Source organism: Lynx canadensis, chromosome A2, assembly GCF_007474595.2.
Source record: "Lynx canadensis isolate LIC74 chromosome A2, mLynCan4.pri.v2, whole genome shotgun sequence".
NCBI classification, from domain to species: Eukaryota; Metazoa; Chordata; class Mammalia; order Carnivora; family Felidae; genus Lynx; species Lynx canadensis.
Window position 1 is genome coordinate 85,137,501 of NC_044304.2, and position 20,876 is coordinate 85,158,376.

Genomic DNA, 20,876 nt, shown 5'->3' on the forward strand with positions numbered 1-20,876 from the left:
ATTAGTGGTAAATAATTGTTTTAACACTCTCATGTGTAGCCTAAACATTTCCAAGAGCTCCCTGACCTTCAAAACCTGTTATATTTCTGCAACATATTTAGAGTTGCTAGATTTAAGAAAGACAGATATGTAATGATGGGCTTACTGAATAAAATTGAGAAGGGTTAAATTGAAGAAAGGTAAGACATATAGGGCATTACTTATCTTTAAAAAAAATTTATTTCAGAGTCATAAGGGAGGAATGAGTTATTATACTTTCAAAAATAAATCTCCCAGTAAACAAAAGCCATAATAATCCAAATATTTTAATTTTTGAATGAAAATAACTTTTTAATTTCAAGTAATGCATCTTAATTTTTAAAATCATGGGGCTCCTGGGTGGCTCAGTTAGTTAAGCAGCTGAATCTTGATTTCAGCTCAGGATATGATCTCACAGTTTGTGAGTTTGAACCCTGTATTGGGTTCTGCGATGACAGCACGAAGCCTGCTTGAGACTCTCTGTCTCCCTCTCTCTCTGCCCCACCTCTCAAAAATAAGTAAACATTTAAAATAAAATAAAATCACAACAGTAATATATAAAATGTTATTTACAATCATTTGAAATATTTGTTTTTTAAAAATTAATTTTAAAAAGTGTATAATATAAAAAGTGAAATTCTGCCCTCACTGTTTCTAATGCAGAAGTAACTATTTCTGACTCCTTCCTGGGATTCAGTCTGACTGGTTGTGTGCCTCAGAATATTTCTTTCTTAAATAGATGATATTACTAAAAATTCTGTTCTACAACTTGCATTTCTCTTTTTGAAAGTATGGAGATCCTGTTTTTCACGTACATGCATATACTTTTACCCATTCATTTAATAACGCAAATCTTTTAAAGTTTAGTCCACTTTATCCATGACCACATCCCCCACACTAAATGCTATACAGTGATTTTAATGTTTCTTTGATCTTTTACACATTATGGTGTAGATAATAATTATTTTAGAATTGTTTTCATACGTATTTCCCTTGTAACTTTATTTATGACTTCTCATAATTTGCTGGACATATGGAAACTGCTCCATAAATATTTATTGTTTTATGCTGCATGCCATTTAAACCAAAGTGGAGCCAATTCACTGTATGGTTAAGAGCACTGGCTTTGGTGTCAGAAGCATCTGGGTTCAGGCCCTGGTTTTACCATTTTCTATCTGTATGATCTTGGGCAAGTTACTTATGAATGCCACGATTTCCTCATCTGCATAACATGAGATCTTTTCTTCCTGGAGCAGGGCTTTTCCCCACTACTTCTCCATATTTAATTTGCCCCTTACTTTCTGAGAATCACTTTATGTCTTAAACCTGCTGTCTCTTCGGCCCCTGGTTAAACACAGGTGTTACCAACCAGATTCCCTTATTTCCATTGAAATCACAGCTTACCCAGTACCAAGAGTCCACAATGGAAGAGCAGAGAAGGAGATCTGAGCTTCTCCCACCACTCTGAGACTCAGAAGAAGGGCTTCCTTGAGGTATGAGCTTCATCTTGAAGAGCTAGGGAGATAAATTACCTTCTGGAGATAAATTTGACCAGTGACAGATAAAAGGCAGGAGGAGCCCACAGATAAATCCCTTTCCCTTCCTCAGAGTTAATATGACGGCTGGTACTTAGAAAAATGTCTGCTATGTAGTAAATTCTGTACTTCATATATATATATATATATATATATATATATGTTTCATTTATGTATATGTTTCATTTATATATATGTTTCATTTATATATATTTTTCATTATAAAGGAATGCAAATTATAATTTTAATAGTGTATATAATTGGTGAACATATGGTATGGGATAGTAAATATATTTTATTTAGGTATAAGATTTCTTTGGAAATATTTCTTACAAATTATTCTTAGTCCATTTAGAAAGAAATTATATTCACATTGAATGTACTATTTCTTAGGTCCAGTAATTCAAACACCTTTTAATTGCTGTCATAATACAATCTTCACTATCTTAATTAATCTTTACTTTTACTTCTAAGTATTTTTTTTATTTCAATCCCAAGTTTCTATTATAATATATCCAGATGTAGATGGAATATTAAAATACCAGGATATTGCATTCCCAGTACTTGCTATTGTAACCCCCAGGGAAACATCATTGTCTAGTTGGAAAAATAACTGGAAGTCAAAAATTCTGGACTCACCAGCCTAGCACTCATTAGTTGTTAATTGTGTGACCTGGCACCACTCACATTCCTCTCTGCACCTTAGAGCCATGATATGAACTATACTAGATGGCTTCAAAGGGCTTTCCAGCCCAAATACATTATGAGTGTATTTAGGAATGATTTTTTAATGCTTATTTGTTTATTTTGAGAAAGAGAGAGAGAGAGAGAGAGAGAGAGAGAGAAGGCAGAGAGAGAGGGAGAGAGAATCCCAAGCAGGCTCTGTGGCGTCAGCCCAAAGCCACACTTGAGGCTCAATTCCATAAACTGCGAGATCATGACCTGAGCCGAAATCAAGACTCAGATGCTCAACCGACTGAGCCACTCAGGTGCCCCTAAAAATGATTTTATACAGGTGAGCCTGGGTGGCTCAGTTGGTTAAATGTCCGACTCTTGATTTCTACTCGGTCATGATCTCGTGGTTCATGAGTTCGATCCCTGCCTTGGGCTCTTCTTGGGATTCTCTCTGTCTATCCGTCCCTTGCTTGTGCTCTCTCTTTAAATAAATAAATAAGACATTTAAAAAAATAAAAATTATTTTATTTATCTACATGCACAGACACACACTCATTGCTACACACACCCTTATATACACACAACTTCAGTATATTTCTCCAGACCCTTACTATATAGCTCATTCAACTTGATGTTTACTCTACTATAGATTTTTTTCTTTCACTAGGAAGTTCATTCACTCTATTATTCATCAAATACGTGTTAAGTAACTACAATGTACCCTGTATTGAAAGGTGTTAAGAATACAATGGCAAGCAAAATGTGGTCCCTGCCTTCACAACTAAGACTCCTTACCTTGTTTCTTGAATCAGTGATTCTCATGTTTGCTAATAGCATCTTGCTGGTGATGCTCAAATGTGTCCCTCACAGCAAATCCCTGGAACTGATGACCTCTGAGCAACCCCTCTTCTTAGTGTGGGATGCAGCCGGTCTCTCTTTGTTACCCGTGCTAAAGCAGAGGCCTGAGGTCCTTGGCTGGGATCCAGGTAGTCGAGACAGCTCAAAGAAATATGATTTGTAACTGTTGTGACTGTTCCTTGCTGTCCAGTGGGCCCTACTTCTTACCTCCAGGTTTGGCTGATTTTCCAAGTCTTGGTGGTTTGTTGCAATATCACTGAGGCGATTTTTCAAATATAAATTTCATTAAAGGTTATCACACAGCAAAAATTCCTTGTGTCCCAAGAATTGTAGTTTCCATAATCTACCCTTCAATACGTACACAGAAAACCTTTTTTTCCAAGCTGTGTCAGGGACAGATAGATGGCTTGATCAGTAAAATTTTCTCTAATTTCCACATGCTGACTCCTGAGGTAGTTTGTTCTTCTGATAGGTAGAGTGTGATAATTTCTATAATCAGGGATACCTGGAGAATTGGTACCTAAATCAGAGAGAGGAACAAGAAAGAGCTTAGCTCTTTAAGAAAACTGAAAATAATTCAATAAGCCTGAACATCTGGAATCAACTTGAATTGAACTTTATACTATTCTAGACATCAAGCAAATGGCATTTAGGGCATTGTTCAGCAAATTCCTAAATAAAACTAAAATATTACTTTTTCTCCTGAGAATCAATTATTTAAGTTTCAGATTTCAGTTATTTTATAACACAGAAGCAGTAATATTCTAAGATAATAACATTATTTTACAAGTTTCAGCATATATTTATGTGCATATATGTATACATACCACATTGTAGTACTTAGCACTCTGTTATAAACCTCTATTGCAAAGTATCAACATACTTTAAAATCGTTGTTCACTTTTCTGCTTTCCCACTGGATCATAAATAAGATATGTATGGACTATATTTGTTCAATATTTTATTTCCAGTACAGTCAACTTGATAAAATTGTTTGGCACAGTCTACTAAAGCTGAATATACATATACACTGACTCAGATTTACTCCCAGTTATAAACCCAACAGAATTGCATACATGTATGCATCAATAGATTTGCACAAGAATGTTCTCAACTAGATACTTTTAGCATGATCTAATGAACTCATATGTTTTATCCATGACAGTGTACTAACAAAAATGTCAAATGTATGCATTTTGAGTGTTATCCTCAAATCTTATATCTCACCAAAATAGTTTTGTCTGTTTCTAATGATAAATCATAACTAAGTTGATTTTCATTTTAGTTTTTTTAGTATAGAAAATTAGGTGAATTTGGAAAGTGTTATTTTGAATGTTCAGTTTTTTGTTTTGTTTTGTTTTGTTGTTTTTTTTCAATATATGAAATTTATTGTCAAATTGGTTTCCATATAACACCCAGTGCTCATCCCAAAAGGTGCCCTCCTCAATACCCATCCCCCACCCTCCCCTCCCTCCCACCCCCCATCAACCCTCAGTTTGTTCTCAGTTTTTAACAGTCTCTTATGCTTTGGCTCTCTCCCACTCTAACCTCTTTTTTTTTTTTTTTCCTTCCCCTCCCCCATGGGTTTCTGTAAGTTTCTCAAGATCCACATAAGACTGAAACCATATGGTATCTGTCTTTCTCTGTATGGCTTATTTCACTTAGCATCACACTCTCCAGTTCCATCCACGTTGCTACAAAAGGCCATATTTCATTCTTTCTCATTGCCACGTAGTATTCCCTTGTGTTTGTAAACCACAATTTCTTTATCCATTCGTCAGTTGATGGACATTTAGGCTCTTTCCGAAATTTGGCTATTGTTGAGAGTGCTGCTATAAACACTGGGGTACAAGTGCCCCTATGCATCAGTACTCCTGTATCCCTTGGGTAAATTCCTAGCAGTGCTATTGCTGGGTCATAGGGTAGGTCTATTTTTAATTTTCTGAGGAACCTCCACACTGCTTTCCAGAGCGGCTGCACCAATTTGCATTCCCACCAACAGTGCAAGAGGGTTCCCGTTTCTCCACATCCTCTCCAGCATCTATAGTCTCCTGATTTGTTCATTTTGGCCACTCTGACTGGCGTGAGGTGATATCTGAGTGTGGTTTTGATTTGTATTTCCCTGGTTAGGAGCGACGTTGAACATCTTTTCATGTGCCTGTTGGCCATCCGGATGTCTTTAGAGAAGTGTCTTTGAATGTTCAGTTTTAATGTGACAATTTCACATATGATCAGTTATTTCAATGAAGATATCCAGTCTGAATTCATATTTTAAAATGAAAATTCGGAAATTATTTGTCATTTATCCCTCACTTACTGAATATGTGTCTTTGTTTTTGTTTTTGTTTTTAAAGAAGACTAGAAAAACAGATTGAATGCTTGCAAGAGCATTTGTGTGTCTTTGTGTCCTGGCTATCACTGTGTTGTAAAACTTCTGACAACATTCAAAGAAAAAAAAAATCAAACAAAACAACATCAGAAACTCCTACCATCAGTAAGAGCCAACTGTTTTCTTACACAAATTTCATAATATTTCTAGTTTTTCTTGCTACCTTTATTTGTATTCCTACCTATACACCATAATATATTTAACCATTGAGTTTCTTGACACATAGCATAATGGGCTTCAAATCAGTATTTCCAATGCAAGATAGCTTGTGACAGCAAATACTAAGTAAAGATATTTTTCTTTACTAGTTGCTGTTGGTGTTGCTCTCATTTTGTTGTTAAGATACAATAAACTATTTTTAACTTTATTCTTATTCTTATTATTATTTAAATTAAACTTTTTATTGAACATAGAATACATATGGAAAAGTTAGCAAGTCATAAGTGAAAGGTTTGATAAACTGTCAAAAGTAAAACAAATTGGAACCTGTGTAACTCCCACACAAATCAGGAAATAGAATATAATAGTACCCCAAGAAGCCTTATTCATATTCCTTTTTAGGAAAGAGCCCCCAAGTTAACGGTTCTTCTGATTTTTAATCACTACAGGCTAGATTTCTTGTTTTTGGACTTGAGATAACTGATCTCAAGTCAGTGTGCTCTTCTTGGTGTTTCATTTATATTGTTTGACCTTCTGAGATTCATTCGTGGTGCTATGTATATCAGTGATTCATTTGTTTTAATGTCTTTATAATATTCAGACACTTCAAAGAAAACATATGTATGACAGAAGGCATATTAAAAGATGTTCAAATTATTAGTTATTAGTCAAATGCAAATTAAAAGCATAAGTTACCACTGCTCATCTAAGAATATTAAAGTTATAAAAACTGACCATACTAGTGTTGGTGAGAATGTGAGACAACTGGAATTCTCATACACTTCTGGAAGCTGAAATGGTAACAATCATTTTGGAAAACATGTGGACACTTTCTTATACAATTAAACATAGACTTGGCTTATGATCCAGCCATCCCACTCTTAAGAATTTACCCAAAAGAAATGAAAGCACGTACCCATAAAAGGGCTCGTATGAGATTGGCCATAGCAAATGTATTCATAAAAGCCCCAAAATACAAACAACCCAAATGTCCATCAATGAGTAAATGAGTAAGCAAATTGTGGTATATCCCTACAATGGAATACTTTGAAGTATTAAAAAGGAATGAACAATGACTATATGCAATAACATGTAAATTTCAGCATAATTGTACTTACTGAAAGAAATTAAATAAAGAGTACATATTATATGATTTCATTTAAATTAGTTCTAGAAAGTGGGAAATAATGTATAGTGAGAAAAAGTGTTTCAGTGTTTGTCTGAGGGAGTTGCAGGAGATGGAGATTGCAAAAATGCTAGAGGAATCTTTTGAGTGTGATGGATTTGTTGATATAGTGGTAGTTCTGTAGATATATAGTATGTCACAGCTTATGGAATGAACACTTTAATTCAGTGTAGTTTGTCATATACTAATTATACTTTAATAAAGTTATTTCCTCAATAATTTAATAAGTAACTTGCTGTTCAACAGTAATTATAATCATTAAAAGAATAAATGAACTGAACATTCATCTTTAATTTTTTTTAATTTTGTTTAGCTTCCCATATACTTGGAAATAAGATTCACATTTCAGTAGCTGAACATTGAATCAGTATGGATCTGAACAGTCCAAATGATGATAAACATAAAAAATCTATTTGTTCCACAAATGCTTATTTTGCATTTGATGTCTGGTGTGAATTAGAGTTCCAAATGCAGAAATGCAGAAATGAACAAATAGCTCCTCTCCTCACTTTGAATTCTATTGAGGAACACATAAACCATATTTCTGCTGTTTATGTGAAATGATGATGGAAATACTGTGTTACAAGTATATATTTTGAGGGAGAGTTCCTTCCCAGAGGAAAGCAAATACAACTTTATTTCTTTAGGTAATCCAAAAAAGGAAAGTGATTTTTCTGGGCCAAGAGAATGTAGTGGGAAAAGTGAATTTGGAGGGCAAAATGAAGAAGTTTAGTTAGAAATGATTATAATACTTAAAGAAGATATAGAGGTTACGAGAGCTCCATTTTATGCTGGAAGTGGGATTGGGGACTTTATAACCTATAGATAGTAGAGAAAGCCAAGCATGTGGACAGTGTGGTCTAGGAAAAGTTCATGGAAGAAAAAAAGCAGGCTCAGAAAGGTTAAGGTCAACCCTTTGTTACAAGGCACAAGAAAGAGAGTGAGTAAAAGGACTAAGGAAGATCAGTCAAAGAATTGAGGAATGAATGAACAGAAACAAAATGGAGAGGAGAAATAAACATCACAGTAAGGGCATGGTGAAATTCACTAAATCCCCATTATTTGAAGTTTAGCTATGGAAGTATTGTAACGGTGCTGCTAAATGGTGTAAATGTAAATGGTGCTGCCGTACAAAGACCTTTTTCTGATCAAAACTTGGGCCAATTTATAGATTCCCAATTAAAAAAAGAAAGAAAGGAAGTTATTGCCAGGGAGCCCAAAAAATAGCACTTAAAGCAAAATTGAATGTCCATTACAACTTGATTGACCACTGCATTCATCAGATTTTCTTTTTCATCATCTGGTTCAAATACTAGCAACTGTTTGTGATCAAGTGTTTAAAACCTGTAGCATCAGAAATATTTTCCTACTAATTTTGTTTTTATGCCTAAGCATTTTGAAGTGCTAATGAATGAATGAGATGAAGTTGGCTAAAAAAGTTTCCTGAATTTTACTGTTTTCTTTTAACCAGGTGGAAAAGCCAGCTGACACTTATAAAAGTTAGAAATGGAAAAAGTTGAATGCCAAGGAAGTTTGAATGAGCCTCAAAAGCATTTTCTAAGAAAGTTGTTGAAAGGAAAGTAACAATATTAAAACAAGAGTTAATTGTTTTAGTGGTTTCAAAATCCTAAGCTGAGAAAAGGATACAGAATTTAGACTTTAAATCAAAGTAATAAAAGCTGAGGTAATTTGCACTCTACTGTTGAAGTACAGAGTACTTATCAACCCTCCCCCCAAAAGTAACAAAAGAAACTACAGGAAACTTTAAAGATATTTCAACTTTATTTATACCTTTTAGATAGGATTTGAACTATTTTTTTTAATACAGGAGGATTTTCATTTACAAATGCAAGGGAAAAAATAGGAGAAAAATATTCTTGAAAAATATCTATTCTCATTCATCTCAAATTAAATTACACAGTTTTCTTTTTTTCTGCAAAGAAACAAAAACTTTGATATTTTTGCTCTTGTAGATATATATGTATGTGTATACACACACACACATATATATATATATAAAACTCTATTAATAGTTACTGGATGATAATTATATGCATATGTCATGACTTAAGTACATATTCCATGACTCTCACCAGATATGCTAAATAATGTAGCTAGGATATGTATCTTACCTCTATATTTCAGAAACATTTGCTTGGTTTCAAAAAGACAATGGCAGTTTAGTTGTGTTTTTTTTTTAATAAATAATTTTGCCATTCACAAAAACAAAACAGTACTATGAAAATCAAATATTTGACATTTTGGACACCACGTTACTATGAAATGATATTTGGATGAGATTAGAATAAGCAATTCTGTATGGTATAGATTAAACTCTCTTTGCCACAAATATGGCTTTAAAGTTGAGGTTCAGTTCTTTGAAAAACAATAAAAAGAGAATTTGAGGTTCTGCCAAACAGGTTTTCTGCTTAGCTTTTACAGATCTCAGAGCCTTATGAATACCTGTCTGTGTCTCCAAATGGACACAAGCCAGGCAAGAGGTGAAATACTGTTTATGACTGTGGTTCCAATTGTTTCAGGAAACACAAAACACTGATCTGCTGATGAGGGAGTTTCACATTACTTACAATTATTGTAAAACATTTGTATATGGAAATAACCATTCAAACTATTGTCCTGGGAAATTCATCTCTTTCTCTTTCCCTCTCTCGTTCCTTCTGAGACTGAGAAAGATGCCACCTTTTCCATTTACTTTAGACATTTCAAAATTATGTTTGCTGTTCAATGTGTATGATTCTTTGGGAAAATAAATTCCATCCATTCATTTAACATCAAATGGGCAATCTCAACTTTAAACCTGTTTTTATCTGATTTTACTATTACCCTTACTAATATGAAGGCAACGAAATGAAAAGTAAAGAACCAAAGCAGATCTGTATCTACTTCTTGGGAATGATGATACATATGTAATTATTTCAGAATGAACATAGAGAAGGCTTACTTGGTTCACTGTTACTCTCATACAATGTGGATTTACAGGCACTTAGAAATGCTGCCTATTATATAATCCTTCACTACCATTTGGAATAAGTTCTTTCGTGACACTTTATATGTGGCATCAAAAAGGATGGGACAGCGGTGCTTGGGTCACTCAGTCAGTTAAGTATTTGACTGGCTCAGGTCCTGATCTTGTGGTCTATGAGTTTGAGCCCTGCCTCAGGTTCTGTGCTCTCAGCTCAGAGCCTGGAACCTGCTTCAGAGTCCATGTCTCCCTCGCTCTCTGCCCCTCCCCCACTCCCACTCTGTCTCTCTCAAAAATTTAAATCTCTAAAATTTTTTTTTTTAAAGGATGAGACATTGTTTTATAATGTAATACTGGCATCATACTTTTCAGCTTTTCTTAAGGGAAATATGGAAGGTGGTACAGGGCAGGGGGTGTGTAGGAGGGGAGAAGGGGCAAGAGCAAGACCTTCTCTAAAAGAAGTCAGCTATTTTCCTTGATTTTTAGTCTAGATTTGTTTGTTGAGGTCTAGATTTGTTGGTCTAAGGAGAGAGTCAACTATATTTTCAGGACACTGTGGACCAGTGTGTGTGTATGTTACATAACATATAAAGATCTATGTGCATAATTGCATATTTGTTATACAGATAGACATAGATATAGATATTGATATAAATATAAGCATGCATATATACTGTATACAGACTTCATCGTACATTTAATATACATAAAAGAAAAGGTCTATACTACATCTATCAAGGGGATACATAAATGTTGAATTTAAGTGTATTGGGTCAAGTTTAAACGTCTTATAACCTTTTTCATGTTGTCCTTCACAGTGGCCCATGTAATTACACCTATATTTTTGTCTCTTTATAATTTACATCTATCTTTTCCATGAAGTTTTTCCTGTCTCCAGAAAACACATTATCTCTCTTTCATTGAATTCTGGTGTCCTATAAAATTAATGCCACAAAGTTTTATATTAGTTCTCTTTTTTTCATTTCTATTAGTTTTATTGTGTTTTTCTTGACTGCAACCCACTGGACCAATAAAGTAATAGGAACATGGTGGGTACTTATTACATGTACTTTTGTTAAATGTTTTGGCCCTTTTAATGAGAACAAAGGATGTAAAGATAGGAGAAAAAGTAATTTTATGGTTATTACTTTAGATAAAAAATAAGTGAGGAACACTTGAACTCCAAAGGCATAGATTTATTATAATCTCAATATGAAATTTAAAAAGAGAGACCTTTAACTGGTATCAAACTGTTAATGGATGTACTAAAGAATAATGGAGTTATAAGATTTAAGTTATGTTGAGTTATAAGATTTTAATCCTTTAAAATAAATAATATTTATATGATATTAGAAAAGTAATACTTTTAGCCTTAAGTAGAAGATGTAAAACTGTGTAGTTTATTATAAATGGAGATATTTACTCCCCTTATTCAATTATAAATTCCAATAATGTGTTTAATGCATGGTGCCCTCAGACAAGGATTTGTCCATATGACAAATATGACCAGATTTCTACTCCTAGGTAGGGGGTCTAGAGAAAGTATTTTATATATGTTCTAGAAATATGTAAAATAATTAATTCTAATAATGATATTTTTCATCATTACAAGTAAAAGATGTAAAAATAAAAGAGAAAAATAATAAATTATATCACATTCATATAGTGGAATGGGGTCATCACCTTGCTCAGTTCTGGGGCACCATTCACATTGTCAGCACGTTTATATAGAAAATTCATCTACTTTGAAGATCTTGGTTAGCTCATGTAATAGTTTTCAAGCAAATTGTATGCCAGTTATAAGTCTTCTTATTCGTGAATTATAAAAAAGAGGTATCATCCTCTATAATTCATAGGATTAAAGACCGTCATAAAGTGGGTATGTGAATGTGTATGTGAAATCTTTGTAATATTTCTATGAATGAAATCCTGTCAAACAAATAGCGTTATTCCTTTCAAACGTGGAAAATTGGAAATGAACTATCAAGAATATATCGTTTTCTATAATGCAAGTATACGATCATTACTTGCCTGAACATTACTTCATAAAGCCAGTTTTAAAAATTTTTACCTGTGAAAACTAATTGTTTCCTTAATTCAAGGTATTATTGCATCTCATAAAGATTGTAGAAAAATATTTTCACTTTCCTAACCTTAAATATGAAAAATTCTAATTCCAATGACCAAAATATGGAAAGGAAAAGTAAAGACTGTGAGTAAAATTAATTACAGAGTAATACTTTGAAATTATTTATTTTGTCAAAAATTTTAATCTAAATTAGTAATTGAAACAAGATACTATAATTGTATGTTGTTGTTGTTATTGTTTTTTTTTAATTAAGATATTAAAATCTCAGAAATTTGAGTTTCTGGTAGAAAACTTTAACACAATTTATTATCATATTCCCTAGCAGATTAAGTTGTTGACATTTTACAGTAACATTTTTTGTTGTTGTTGTTTAGACAGGATCTAAATATATAATGAAAGAGAATGCAGCTTCCAAAGCAACCTGCATACAGATTGGTAAATCCATGCTTACCACCTCAACAGGGTCCTCAACATGCCCAACAATCCAAGAATGTTTATTTAATTAGCTCTCTCTCTCCTATTCTTCTCAATTACTATTTAAGAAGCTCTCCATCCACTTCAAGCCTAAACAACCTTTTAGATTCTTCTTAGCTGTTGATGTCACCTCTTTCCCTTATAGAGAAATGAGTGTTCTTTATTTCTCACCTTAAAATCTGAAAATCTAGTGGCATGAGTTCCTTATAACATGGTTTCTTCTTCTAACAAGGGTCCCTAGAGTCTATCCATCTCTTCCTTTCTTTTCAGAAACATTTAGTTACCGAAGATTACCTTCCTTTCCTACATCTTTACTTCTCTCTATCTACTGTTTTATCAGCATTTAATTATGTTCAATTATTTTCCATACTAAAAATTACTGGCCTCCTCCTTTCACTCCATATCTTCTAGCTGCCACCCTATAACTCCCGTCCATAGCATAGGTGAACTTCTTTTTTTCTCCAGATTTTTATTAACATAGGCAACTTTTTGACAGACAACTCTATTTACTTTCTCCATGTTCTTACCTACTTGTCATTTTTAAACCTAACTACCTTTCACGTGAAATTCCACAACTTTGCTGAGAACTGTGCTTGCCAAAATAACTGTAGCCTCTTTGTGCCTAAGTGCCAAGACCTCTTTTAGTATTTATGTAACCTGACCTCTCATCAGTTTTGGCTTCTCTACCACCAAGTTTCCTTGCCTTTCTTCCTTCTTGTGAGATGTTCTTTCTTTCTTTTCTTTTTTTTTAATGTTTATTTTTGACAGAGAGAGAGAGAGAGAGAACGAGAGAACGAGCATGAGCGGGGGAGGGGCAGACAGAGGGAGACACAGAATCCGAAGCAGGTTCCAGGTTCTGAGCTGTCACCACAGAGCCTGACGCGGAGTTCGAACTCACAGACCGTGAGATCATGACCTGAGCCGAAGTCGGATGCTCAACCGACTGAGCCACCCAGGCGCCCCGAGATGTTCTTTCTTAATTCTCCTTCTCACACTGCTCTCTTTATATGTCCTTTACTATTGGATTTCCTCAGGCTTCTATTTTAGATCATCTTCTTTCCTCACTTTAAGTTTTCTTTCATCCTTGGGAATGTCATTTATAGATCTGGATGTTTATAAATTTGCCCTGGACAACTTCCTAAACAACTCTTTTGATCTCTAAACTATGTATACAGGTACTTCACAATACTCTTAGAAGACAGCCTGTCCAGCAATGAATTAATCTTTCCAGCTAACAAATGTATATGGCAGCTGGATAAATAGAACTAACATTTAAATAGTTGTCCAGGTCAAATAACTTGGAGTCAGCCCTTGTTTTTTCCTTCACTGCCAAACCAATTCAATAATTTACTGGTTATACGACAACAGCAACAGCAACAACAATTCTCAGGTTTTTCAATTTCTCTGTATTAGTAATGTCCACCTTTATTCTCTCTTAGATACCTGTTTGAGCCTTTTAAGTAGCCTTTTTGTGTCTAGTCTTTTTTGTTGTTGTTTGGCATTTTCATCTAGTCTTATTTTCTCCAATCAGTTTTCCAAAATGCAATCAGGTTAAGCTTTATCACATGCAAATCTGAAATGTACGTGAGCTCGTGTAAAACTCTTCAAGGTTTCTCATTGGTCTAAAAATTAAGAACAAGATTTCTGTTAGAGTCTAGAAGTTAATAAATTTCCTAGCTCATATCACAACTCTTTAAAGTCAGTTTTCAGTTCTTCAGCCATGTTCTAATTCCTTGATTGTACTAGTCTCTTTTTATGTCAAGTTCTCACATGTTCCTATCAATTCTGTCTGCCAAGAATTATCTTAGTCATCCCTAAGTATGTCATTCAGTTACTCCTCCCTTATTATTTTGATTTTAGCTTCAAAATCATTTCCTCCAGGAAGACTACAACTAATTCATGCAATGAATTTGCAATCCATGCAAATTCAATTCAGCAGTTTCATGCTCTTTTTTGACACTGCAATTAGACTTCAGAATAGTCCTCTGAATTCCAGTGTCATATTTTATGCTTCTTGTTTGATACTTTCACTTGAATAATGCATAGACATCTAATAACAAGCCAAAACGAAACTTCTTTCAGAACCTGCTCTCACAGTTTCCCCCGCAAAGTAAGTGATAACTCTGTGTTAACAATCTCAGGATCGTCCTTGAATCTTCTTTCCCTTCTCACACATCAGTGAAAGAATTCCAGATCTCAGCAAAATGTCTCACCGCCTCTACCACTGCTCTCCTGATGTAAGACATTGTTGTCCTCACACGGATGACTAGGCTCACTTCTTGCTTCTGCCCTGGTTCCTTTCTTTCTTCTCTCAACCCAGTAAACAGAGCTGTTATTTTAAAATCTGATTTAGAAGGTATCACCCTTCTCCTGCAGTGCAGTCCCATTCCATCTCTAACTTGAGATCTCCCCATGTCACCTCTCACTCTCTGCTTGCTTATACAGGCCCCCTTGCCATTTTCTGAAACATGCCAGACTTAGTCCTGCGTCTAGGCTTTTAAGTTGCCCTTCTATGGGCTCAGGAAACATGCCTTCCAAATATTTTTTATTGACTCTCTCCTCTATCATCTTATTATTTGACTCAAATGCTACCATTTTTGGTGACCTTATGACACAACCCTATTAAAAACTGTACTATCCTCATTTCTGGACTGCCTGTTCACTTTTCTACCTTACTGTTTTCCTCCTTAGCACTTAACTGCCTTTTGACAGGGTATATATTCTACTCATTTTTTTTTCATTTTCTCTCTTCCCATGAGAATGTAATAGGAAAAGTATTTGAGTCAGCCTTGCTGTATTCCCTGTAACAAAACATTATTTGACAACTAATATGAACTCAGTAAATATTATTGACTTAATAAATAACAGTCATATTGAAATTTTACATTTGATATCTGTTATCAAGCATACAATATAAGCATTTCATAATGAAGGAAACTATCAATTGTTGATTAAGAGGTTGATATAAGTGATAATTAATGAGGTACCCAAAGATTTATGTACTACGTTAGTATGTAGTTTATTATTTGCTATGATAATAGTTTTCTTTTATAATAGGAAGATGAGGACGTGAAAAAGACTTGAGATTTAGAGGCAGTAACTTGTAGAATCTCTTTGTGTCAGGTTTAATTTTCTCTGTGAAGTGAGAGGAAAAGTCAAGTGACTGGTTGGTGTAAGATTTAAGGAAAGTGGGCAAAAGTCATAACCGTAATAGTAGTGAATGTGTGACCTGTGTTAATGGCCAAGTGGTTATGAACATACTAATGGGCATCCAAGCTGTATGGGGAGAAATATAAAACTAAGAGGATTCATAGATAAATAAGGAATTTTAGGGTTAATAAGTATCTTGATAAAGTCAGACCATGAACATTTAGAAATTACTGATTGAGGGGCGCCTGGATGGGTCAATCATTTGATCGTCTCACTCTTGATTTTGACTCAAGTCATGATCTCACGGTCGTGAGATTGAGCCCCATATTGGGCTCTGCACTGACAGAGTGGAGCCTGCTTGGGATTCTCTCTGTCTCTCTTTCTCTTCCTCTTCTTCCCCCATTTGCATTCTCTTGCTCTCGCTCTCCTTCTCAAAATAAATAAATAAATAAATAAATAAATAAATAAATAAATAAATAAATTTTAAAAACAATAAATTACTGATTAAGAATAAGAGGTGAAGTCTGAAAAGTGTATGGGTTTGTGCTTTCACATGTGGAACAATTCATGTTGATTCTATGTGGCCTGTATTAGAGGAGGCTATTAAAGGAAAGAATGCACTTTTGGAGGCAAGCAGTATTTTAATAGCCACTCAACAACACTTATTTAATGCCTACCATACTAGTCACTGGGAGAGAACAATATATATATAATTTTCCTATAAAATAACTTTTTCATTGAATGAGTGCTAGAAGTAAATACACCCATAATTTAAAATCAATAAAACTCACCCTGCGATAGAGGCAACGAGATTTCTCTGGATGTAACCAGTTTAGCAAAAGCTGGGCAAAGGATGGATAACCTAAAAAACTTCTGATAGTACAAGTCTTGCCAAAGCAGATTAACCAAAATAGATTAACTAATGGCAAATGATTTTAATACAATTAATAGAAAATTAACTACTTTAAAAATCAGAGAGTACTCAACACCTGATAAAGTATAAGACAATGAGATTTTTATTATTTTACTGTTCATAATGCAACACATAAATTATGTGATAATAGAAAACCAACATGGTATTAGTTAAAATCCTCTTTTTAAAAGCATTCCGCTCAGGTACCTGGTTATTCAAACTCAACAAATACATTTTTACATGTAAATTACTTCCATTTAAATATGAATTTATTTGAAGATTAAAATGCATCAGCATTAAGCTAGACATTGGATGGTTGGTAGTAAACAAATTCTTTGATTTTTAATTGATTTTTTTCCCAGAAGTTTCAACACAGTGACTAAAATAGGTTGATAGTACTTCATACAGTGTATACATAGTTAGATGGGATACTATACCAAATAGAAGGATACTTTATTTAAATACAATGAGGATATGTAAATATTTATGGAAACTTTATTATTTAAAAAAATATAGACATTCATAATATTATAATAGAGAGAGTTGCTAACAAGACAGCTCTAGCAACAATTTGTATTCCAGACAAGAAAGTTTCCAATGGCAACTAGTAACGTCTTGTTTTGTTCTCTGAGCTGTGCTCTGCCAGCTTTCTTCTGCACCAGCTGCTGTACAACATTGTCAACCACATGCTCTTGAGGCTGCAATATGTCTTGAGGCCACAGAGTAGTAGAACTGGTGTGGTATCTGTAAGATTAAAAATTTCATAATTACATCTGATTTCTTGGCCTGACAGAAGAACAACAGAAAAAAAAAAAAAACTTCAATGTTATCAATAAAGACAAAATTACTGATCAAATATTTTATTATCTTGAGTTTTAAATTATGGGACTGTCTTATTGGCATCAGCAAAGTGCGGTAAGACATTAAATGGAGGCCTCAGTTGACATTTACTTTGTCATGAGTTGTTAACCCATGTGAAAACAATGTGCAGTCAGTCCCCACCTAGTAGTAAGGAGGACAATACAGATAATGCTCAGACAATTCTATTGGTTCAATCTTATAAAAACTTTAAAAGCAAAACAAAACAAAAAGAGAGCTGTTAAGAAGAAGCAAGTCTAAAGACATTAAGCTTCAGATATGTAAAATATTGCCTTTCCTGAATGTAGGCCTTAAAAAACTTTTGTCAGTATTTTAGAAGCTTATTCTTTTTTTAAATGTTTATTTAATTATTTTTGAGAGAGAGACAGAGTGTGAGCAGGGAAGGAGCAGAGAGAGAGGGAGACACAGAATCCGATGCAGGCTCCAGGCCCCGAGCTGTCAGCACAGAGCCTGACATGGGGCTCGAACCCATGAGCAGTGAGATCATGACCTGAAATGCAGTCAGATGCTCAACCAACTGACTTCCCCAAGTATTTTAAATTCCCCATTCTGCCTTGGTCAAGTAGGTATGAAAATATTCCATATAACAAGAATATCAAAGGAGATAAACTTAAAAGACATTTAGAAAGATAAAAATGTGAATTATATTAAAGTAAAATCTGTATTGTAAAGAACTTAGTATTTGATGTTTATGTTGTTTGGTGTCAATTGGCAATTTATTTATTTTTTAAAGTTTATTTTGAGAGGGAGAAACAGTGCACACACATGTGCGCATGTGGCAGAGGGACAGAGAGACAAGGAGAGAGAAAAATCCTGAGCAGGCTCCATACTGTCTGCACATAGTGCGACTCAGGGCTCAAACCCACAAACCGTGAGCTCATGACCTAAATGGAAATCAATAGTCTGCGTTCAACAGACAGCCACCCAGGCACCCACCAATTGCAATTTAAATGCAGAAAGATAACATGAATCTAAATGAGTTTTCTTTGACACTGTAAACTAAAAATATATTCTAATAAAGAGTCCAGGTGACATTTATGGATGCTATTCCCATGAAAATAATGATAATATTGGGCTAAATTCCAACCCAGGAAAAGCATGTGTACTTTTGCAGTGGAACCTAACGAGGAGAAGAGGAGGAGGAGAAGGGAAGAAAGAGTAACAGTAGTGGGGCTGTTTTTCAGATTAAAGTTCAATGCTTTTAATCTCTTTTCCTATAGGAGAAAAAGAAATATTTTGTTTATGTGCCATACCAGCAAGGCTCAAACCAACTGCATGATACAACAAAGTAAACTCATTCATATCTGAGCCAGTAAAAACAAGACTGAGTAAAGTATTTCATGTTAAGTTTGGAAAATATTACCACCAAACTGGATGGGTTCCTGAAACCCCGGGCCATTTTCTCATCTGGCACCGTGGTCAGAAACTGTTCCAAGTGTAGCACTCAATCCCACCAGCCCACCAACTTTTCAAAAACCACACTTTCTAAATCGTTTCTCATGAATGAGAAAAGAACCAGACATTTTCAATGTGTTTGCCATAAGAACAACTTCATATTTTTATTTTATCTATTTACAATCTTCAATTTTGTGTTACACTTATTTATGTGTTACCTGCATGTTCTTTTTCTTTCTCCTCTGAAAAATTATTTAAATACATCATACACAGGAGGCCCAGTTTGAATCTGTATACTTATTAACAATGCCTTTCAAAAATATGTCCAAACAGTCCAGTCTCACTGACTTGGTCTATGAACTTTTAAAGAAGCACTTTGCTCTTGCACTGGCATGTATTTATAACTATCGGTTGCCATATATCTAACTCTTTGTTTTATTTATTTGGTTAATAAAATAACACTTAGAATAGATTAATTGAATAAAATGCTAAAACAAAAACCATGTCAGCAACTAAATTTTCGTCAATAGTAGGCAGTTGGTTAGGTATGGAATGGATCTTTATAATGAAACGTATTAACTTCGATTTAAGCAATATTTAAAACCAGAAATTTGTTGACTGGACCACTGAACCCCACTTTCCTTTGTTCTAAGCAGCTAAACAGTCCAACATTTGGGGAGGAGACAAGGGCCAGTGGTGAAAACATTTTAGAGCTGACAGTTGCATGCCATATGCCTGGATTCTTTTACAAATGGAACAGTATTTAAATTCAAAATCAGTTTGAACGCAATGCTGTTATTTTTTTTTAATTTTTTTAACGTTTATTTATTTTTGAGACAGAGAGAGACAGAGCATGAATGGGGGAGGGTCAGAGAGAGAGGGAGACACAGAATCGGAAGCAGGCTCCAGGCTCTGGGCCATCATCAGTCCAGAGCCCGACGCGGGGCTCGAACTCACCCGAGATCATGACCTGGCTGAAGTCGGACGCTTAACTGACTGCGCCACCCAGGCGCCCACAATGCTGTTATTTTTAACATAAGCATTTAAATATTAACTTGTGAATATTGGGGAAAAAAAGAAACTAATATATATTTGTCTTTTGTGGACTTCAACCAAAGCTCTTATGGTCTTATCTGAGTAGTTTTAGCAATTAAAGGCAGAATAACAACAATCATTTAGACTCCTCCACCTGCTTTACCCCCAAAATCCAGTAGTTCTCCATTTTATTTTTATTTTATTTTCTAACATTTTCAGTGCATCCTTACCATCAGTTCAGGACCTCGACATCTCTCCCTATACAAACTGCCTGCTTAACTGCTGCAGGGCACATTGCGGTTCATGAGAATGGTGCCCCCAGGTGGATAGACACAAGGATCATCATTACAACAATAATTACTGGGGCCTCTACTCTGGTCTGACTCGTTCCACAACTGTCCTCTAATTCCCCATTAATTTTATTACTTATATGAAAATTGAACTTATAACATCCCCGATATATATCTCTCATGCCTTTTTATGCAAGAATATTCTTATCACCACATATTGATTGGGCAGTCTCATCCAATGAACACATTTCATGCTGTGGCCTTACCAAACCACTTGGAGTCCTCTAAACATGTTCCTTGCCTCTATAGTCCGTGTTACTCTGTCCGAAATGCCAGTTTCACTTCTGTCCACTCAAGAATATAATTCATCCTTTAATACTTCATTCAGTTCCTATCCTTATTAAGTCTATATTTTCCTGATCCCACACTAAATACAATCAATTCCTCTTTTTTTCTATGCCCAATCTGCCGTTTGAGCATACCTTTGCTAATAGCCCCACTATGCTGTATTGAAATCATTTTAAACATATTGGAAGACGAGTTTCTGGAATGCAGAGTAAATATATTCTATCTTCAGATGAATCCTCCATCACAATATTTCACCTATAGAAATATTCATCAATTTTTTATTGAAGTAAGTCAGACATAAAATCTTAATGTAGAATGTTTCTTTGGAAGAGAGTTTCATTGTAAAGCTGCACTGCTGAACTTTATATTTCCTTATAATATCTGTTTCAATATTGAGGATATTTATTTGAGTGCAAATGAACATGTGTTGCATAGCGTAACAATTAACTTATTGCTTCTGAAATCATTCTTCCTACTTGCCTATTAAATCAGTGGTGTAT